This window comes from Argentina silus (genome assembly GCF_951799395.1).
Source record: "Argentina silus genome assembly, chromosome: 1".
NCBI lineage: Eukaryota > Metazoa > Chordata > Actinopteri > Argentiniformes > Argentinidae > Argentina > Argentina silus.
Window position 1 is genome coordinate 11,888,306 of NC_139655.1, and position 7,500 is coordinate 11,895,805.

The 7,500-nt window shown below is 47.2% G+C and overlaps 1 protein-coding gene across 3 annotated transcripts in view; it reads right to left on the reverse strand.

Moving 5' to 3' along the window:
- The window catches only part of kdm6ba (lysine (K)-specific demethylase 6B, a), a 73,109-nt gene that overhangs the window by 38,805 nt on the left and 26,804 nt on the right, over window positions 1-7,500 (reverse strand). The window contains exon 1 of one of the 3 annotated variants that reach the window (XM_083670814.1): window positions 5,329-6,013. The exons of 1 other annotated variant lie outside the window; for it this stretch is intronic. The gene's annotated coding sequence lies outside the window, so the exon portion shown is untranslated. Of the gene's footprint in view, window positions 1-4,627; window positions 4,684-5,328; window positions 6,014-7,500 lie in introns of those variants that run through there. One more of the 3 variants, XM_083670815.1, reaches the window with a different exon arrangement.

Genomic DNA, 7,500 nt, shown 5'->3' on the forward strand with positions numbered 1-7,500 from the left:
ACACACACACACACACACACACACACACACACACAACACGCACAACACGCACACACACACACACACCAGCCACACGCACACGGCATTGAACCACAGAAATGCTGGTTTGGGCTGGTCCGACCTGCTAAGTAACAAAGGAGGGAATGAGAGAAAAAAGAGCAAACACATCAAAGCTGCTCTGCTTTGTTCACCATAATCACAGAGAGGAGGAAACACACAGCACAGTATGGACTCAAGATGGAGGATGACAACTTCGGCATAAGGGGGCCTCGCTTCCCCTTCATTATTGTTATTCTCTCTCTCTCTCTCTCTCTCTCTCTCTCTCTCTCTCTCTCTCTCTCTCTTTCTCCTCCACATGACCTGTACAGACCCTGCCTATGTCTTTACACTGCTTTTATTAACCCTCTCTACACACACATTATGCAACAGATGCTAAAACATACACTCAGTTGCACTGTTGACCTTTATCAGAGAGTGATACAATCATTCCCAGGATGCATGAACTCTCACTCACACACACACATGGACGCACGCACACACACATACAACCCTATCATACTGTCAAGATACAAACACACATGAACTCACACAAGATCAGCCCAGCCAGCCACACACACACAGACACACACATATGCTCGCACCCACCCACCCACACACACCCACCCACCCACCCACACACACCCACCCACACCACACTCAGAGGGTGTGGCTCATATGATATTACGCAATAGCAAAGATGGCAATAGTGTGTGTGGTGTGTGCATGTTTATGTGCGTGTGTGTGTGTGTATGTGGTCTATACATGTTTATGTATGCCTCTGTCTTTACTGTTCCACTCAGTGAGTCAAGCTCTCAATCCCCAGTATAGAGACGTCCCTCTTGTGAATGGAGCAACTGGAACATATTTACTTAAATCAACAAATCCCAGTCAGTCTCTATCTCACAAAGAAAACATGTGCCCTCTCAGCAACTACCCTGTGTGTGTGTGTGTATGTGTGTGTGTGTGTGTGTGTGTGTGTGTGTGTGTGTGTGTGTGCGCGCGTGTGTGTGTGTGTGCGTGTATGTCTCGGCATCTACAGTGCTGTTTGAAAGTATGTGAACCCCTTGTGCAATTATAGATTTATTTAGTATTTACCATGAAATCTTTATTTAATCAGAACCAGTCTTTTTTATCTGACATAACAGGTTTATATTTACCAATTCCATATGTTGGTTTAGATCATGCGTGTAGTACAAAAACTAAATTATAAAGAAATTAGTGCAGGTGCAAAAATAAGTGAACCCCAAGTTGCATTGGTTAAATCAAGTAGGTAAGTAGAATCAGGTGGGTAAATAATTAGGTACCAAATGAACCAATCAAAGGAGAGATCTTTAGGAAAGAGTTTGGGCGGGTCTGTGATAAATAGAGATAAGAAACCTGGTCAGTTTTGTGTTACACATACAGGTGAATGAGATCTCAGAGGACATCAGGAAGATGTTGAGCTCCATCAGTCCACTGTGAGGCAAATCATTTACAAATGGAGAGCATTTAATATGACAGCAACTTGGCCTAGAAGTGGACGCCCCAGGAGTCACAAGAAAAATAATAAATCTGATAAAAACCAACCCAAACATAATATCTAGAGATTTTCAGACCTCCCTTACTGCATCTCAGGTAACTGTGCATGCTTCAACAATAAGAAGAACACTGAATCGAAATGGCATTCATGGGAGGGTTGCTAGGAAGGAGCCTCTGCTGTCAAAAAAGAACCAAACTGCCCCTCTTAACTTTGCCAGAGACCACCTGGACAAGCCTGAAGGTTTCTGGAAGTCTGTTCTCTGGACAGATGAGTTCAAAATTGACCTTTTTGGTCACAATCAAAACCACTATGTTTGGCAAAAACCCAACAATGCCTACCACCAAAAGAACCTTATCCCAACAGTCAAGCATGGTGGTGGGAATGTCAAGATCTGGGGCTGCTTTTCCTCCTCTGGACCTGGACGATTCCACATCATTAAGGGACCCATGAATTCTGAGGTATACCAGGAGATTCTTGAGCAGAACGTCAAGCCATCAGTCAAGGAGCTAAAGCTGGGCTGAAAATGGGTCTTCCAACAAGACAACGACCCAGAGCATTCAAGCAAATCTACCAAAGAATGGCTCAGGAGAAAGAAGATTTGTGTTTTGGATTGGCCAAGTCAAAGTTCTGACCTAAATCCAATCGAGATGCTGTGGCAGGACCTGAAGCGGGCAGTTCATGCCAGACACCCCTTAAACCTCACTTGGCTGAGTTCTATAAGGAGGAGTGGGCAAAAATCCCTCAAAACAGATGTCAGAGACTGATTAGTGGCTATACGAGACGTTTACTCCAAGTTATCGCTGCTAATAGAGGAGCCACAAGCTATTGACTGAAGGGATTCACATATTTCTGCACACATGAAATCTGAGTTTTTATTAAATAAACCACTTTCGTTAAGCAAACAATGAAAATATATCATATTTTTTAGTTTGTGGCCTTGATTTGGAATCTCTTTATTACAAATTGAGGTTTAGATAAAGATTTTATAACTTAATTTTAGCATTTTATACAAAAATAATGACCCTGTAGGGTTCACAAACTTTCAAGCAGCCCTGTATGTTCCTCCACCTCCCTGACAGCTCTCTACAGTCTCTCGTCCCTATCTTTCTCACCCACACTATCTCTCTCTCTCTCTCTCTCTCTGTCTGTGAGTGGCTCTTTCTGTCTCTCTCAAATCTAGACAAACCTGAACAAACAAGGAAGTCAGTTCAAGGCAGCATGGATTTGGCTTTCCTCCAGTCTCCCTGCCCCTCCTCTTCCCAGCCCTTAGCCCTACCTCTAACCCCAGCCCCAGCCCTAACTAACCCCAGCACCAGCCCTAACTAACCCCAGCCCCAGCCCTAACTTTAACCCAAGCCCCAAGCCTCAGCCCCGGCACCAGCCTGTAAGCCAGCCACTCCTAACCCACACCCTGGAGTCTCCTCTGTTTGTCTATTCCTCTCTTCCTCCTCCTCCTCCTGTTCCTCGAGCACAACACCAGGCAGCCCACCCCTCCCCCTCTCCTTCTCTCGCTCCCTCTCTCTCTCTCTCTCTCTCTCTCTCTCTTCCCTCTGTCTCCCTTTCTTCTCCAGGCAGCACACTCAATCACCCCCGCCCTCTCCCCACCCCCCGCCATCACCGCCTCCATTCCAATGAATGCACAATCCCTCCTTCAGCCATGGGGGACTGGCCTGGGGCTGGCGGGTGGGGGAGGTACACACACACACACACACACACACACACACACACACACACACACACGCCCCTCTGTGTGTGCACATCTGCAGTGGAACAGACGACCATCAGTGAAAGAGAGGATACACACACACACACACACACACACACACACACACACACTCACACACACGTAGGGGACCAGAGTCGTGGTCATAATGCCTAGTGGTGCAGCCAGGAAATGGTTTGTTTCTACAAGGACATCCTCACCAGAGTGGATTGTCATCATTAACTAAATGCCATATTTGAACTATATTGTTACATAGTAGGAACTAACATATCTTAGAAAGGGGAAAAAATGCTATTTATATTTAGTAAAAATAGCAATATAAAAACACAACCTTGTTCCATATCCCCAGTGTGTGAATACAACATGATTTCATATCCCCAGTGCGTAGAGTGTAAGTAGAGCAGATAAGCGTGTCTGCAGTAGTAGATATTTGCCTAATATAGACTACAGAGCAACACTACGTCAGTTGGCGACCGGCATGACCACTACAGATATATTACAGCGCAGCGTGGTCGACCCTGAGTGAACCGCGCCCGGCACGCGCTCTGATTCGCTACTGACAGAAAAAAAAGAAGAAGAAGAAAAAAGGATGCCATACCAGAGCGATGGGATGTTCTTCCGGTGCTAACGAATGAATGAATGAAGATTAGAGTGAGAGAGGGAGAGAAGGAGGGAGGGGGGGGGGCAGGACATTCCCTAGAGGTGGGGAGGGGTGGGGGTTGCAAATGGAATAGTGACACAGGGGAGAGGGGTTCAGTGATTTGGTCCCGCTAGGTGTGTGTGTGTGTGTGTGTGTGTGTGTGTGTGTGTGTGTGAGAGACAGAGGAAGGGTTGGGGGGAGGTTCAGTTTACAGATATACAGTGATGAGGTGTATCTCTACTCTAGTGAGGTTCTATTCTCTGGGTGTTTGAATTGGTTTAAAGCACCGGGGCAAGAACTGGGAACATCGCACTCACACACACACACACACACACACACACACACACACACGCACGCACACCCACAGACACGCACACGCACACACACACACACGCACACGCACACACACGCACACACGCACACACACACACGCTCCAGGCAGAAGCCGGCACAAGTGTTCAGCTTCTCACACACACATGCACACACACGCACAATTTACACACACACATTCACAGTAGTCTCAAACACACACAGACACAGACACAGACACACATACACAGACACACACACACACGCAGAACACAACACACAACAATAGCACGCTGATCACTCAAACTCCTATATTATTATTCAGCACCTCCCTCCTACGATGAGTAACACTCACACCAACACCACACACAATCACTGCTGACCGCAGACTACTGACCAGAACAACCACAAACTCTTGACCAGACCACATCACAGCAACAAACACACCGCCGGCTCAGTTCTGGTTGGGAGATCGTGCTTCAGCAGCAAGTCACACGCTAAATCTATATACAATAGCATCACCTTTATCAGTCAGGAGAGAAAGAGAGAGACAGAGAGTGACTGTGTGTGTGTGTGTGTGTGTGTGTGTGAGAGAGAGAGAGAGAGAGAGAGAGAGAGAGAGAGAGAGAGAGAGGGGAGAGAAACAGCTGAAGTGAAGAGAGAGCGAGAAAGAGTCGCCTTTTGTGCAAGCTGGCATTTAAATCACAGAGGAACCTCCGAGTGGCCGACCACTAGAGCCAAAACAGAGAGAAAACAAGAGACAGAGAATGAGAGAGAACAAGAGAGAAGAGAATGAAAAATAAACTTGTTTTACCTCTTCTCAAACATCCCCCCACCAAACCCTAAAAGAAAAATCTGTGACAGCAGCAGCAGCAGCCGAAGAAACATCACCATTCTGTCCAGCCCAGCTGAAGCACAATCTCTCTTTGTGCAGCATTCCACACGCCTAGCCTAGCCTAGCCTAGCCAGCCGCTCCAGTCTCTCCACAGCAACTTTCTCCTGCTAGCTTTTGTCTACCATCGGCCAAGCTAGCTGGCTGAAACACCCCACCGCTCTCTGCTTTGTCCAGCTGAGTGTGTAGAAAGAGAAGCCTCTTACCGTGGTTGGGGTTTAGGCTGTGTTGTGTAGCAGGGGGTTGAGGAGTTGAGAGAGAGGTTGTAGGTAGGTAGGTAGTAGTAATTCCAGAGTGTGTTTTAGAGCAGAGCGAAGGCTAGCTCAGCAGAATGTCTCCCAGCGCAGCACAGAGCAGCGCTCCAGCTTTGTGTGGTTCCTCTTTTCCCTTTAAACCAGACGGGGGCCGGGATCACACTGAGGCTCCGCAAACCTGCCCCCCTTCACCCCTTCAAACACACACACAAACACACACACACACACACACACACACACACACACACACACACACACACCGTGCCAGCTAGCGACTCACATAAAACACACACACACTCCAGCCCCCAAACCTGACAGTGGTGTCAGGGGCATGCAGGTTTTTTTTTAAGACTGCAAAACAGACAGAAATAGAATTCCTCTTTGTCTCTTCCCCCGAAAAGTGTGTGCTTCACACTTTGGATCTCCTTGTCTTTCTCTCCTTTCTCTTTCACTCGCTCCCTCTTTCACTCACCCTCTCTCTCTCTCTCTCTCTCTCTCTCACACACACACACACACACACACTATCTTTTTCTGTCTCGCTTTTTTTCCACTCAGTAGTCAAACAAAGAAAGGAAAGGAACAGAGCACACACACACACACACACACACTCTCTCTCACACAGCCTCGGAGCCCAACCCCCCAGCCTGCCGTTTTTTCTCCTGCCTTTCTCTAAACAGCCCCTCCCCCCTTCCCTCGTCACCCCCCTCTCCTCTCCTCTCCTCCCTCAGCCTGCTCTGGCCTCGTTTTCATCTGCCTGTTCCCCCTCTCCCTCCCTCCCTCCCCTCTCTCCATTCCTCCCTCCCTTCCTCTGTGTGTCAAACAGATGGGATTGGAGAGCGGAAGGAGTCTCTATGTCTCTCCTTCTCTCCCTGTGTGTTTGGATTGAGAAGGCTGCATTAGCTCCTAAGGATGTCTGATAGATAGATAGATAGATAGATAGATAGATAGATAGATAGACAGACAGACAGACAGACAGACAGACAGACAGACAGACAGACAGACAGACAGACAGACAGACAGAACAGACAGACAGACAGACAGACAGACAGACAGACAGATAGACAGACAGATAGACAGACAGATAGATAGTTAGTGTTCCTCTGCCTATATACACTATATTGACAGGGTGTTTTGCACACATGAGCAAATGATTGAAATTGAGAACAATGGCATGTGAAGTGCATATTTCCCTCTGAGGTATGTGAGTGTTTACATGAGGACAGTTTGTTATGCGTGGCGTGTGAGTGTTAGTGTCGGGGAATGAAGACCCTCCTCACATCTGCACCTCATACACTCACAACATTTCCTTTTGCTCACCCAAACACATACATGTTTCCTCTAACTCAAGTTCTCTCTCTGTCACGCACACACGCACACACACACACACACACACACACACACACACACACACACGTCTTCTCAGTGCCGGCCACGTGCAGGAGACGGAGAGAGAGAATGCTGGAGAACGGAAAGAGGGTGACAGTATGGAAAATACAGCATGGAAGGAACCACTGCTGTTCTCTGACCAGGGCTGGAGGAAGTGTAGGCTCCATTTACTACTGAACATACATACAGCAGACACTATATCTCCTAAAGACTAGGAACGCAGAGGACACTTTAGGCTCATACACACGCACGCACGCACACAGGCACGCCACGTCACGCACACCACCTCACACACGCATGCACGCACACACACACACACACACATATATTAGATAGAATACCTTACTTGTAATACATACACACTAATATGTACACACACTACACCACCTTGTTTCCATGATGAAGGATTATCTCGGTCTATGTAATATTGTGGGTGGATCATTTTTGCTCCATGTTTGTTTCAGAGCCCAACCATAAATAAAACAAAACGTATCCTAACTTAGTTTCAATAAAAAACATCATTATGCTGAGAGACGGCGTAGAGAATACGCGGGAGAAAAAGAGAGAGAATACAGGAAAGAGGGAGGGAGAGAGGGAATAAAAGAGAGAGAGAAATGCTGTACTGCCAGCGGAGGGGAAAACACACACACACACACACACACACACACACACACACACACACACACACACAATTGGGGCCAGTCACCACTGTGATATCGCTGGGCGTATTACGTAATT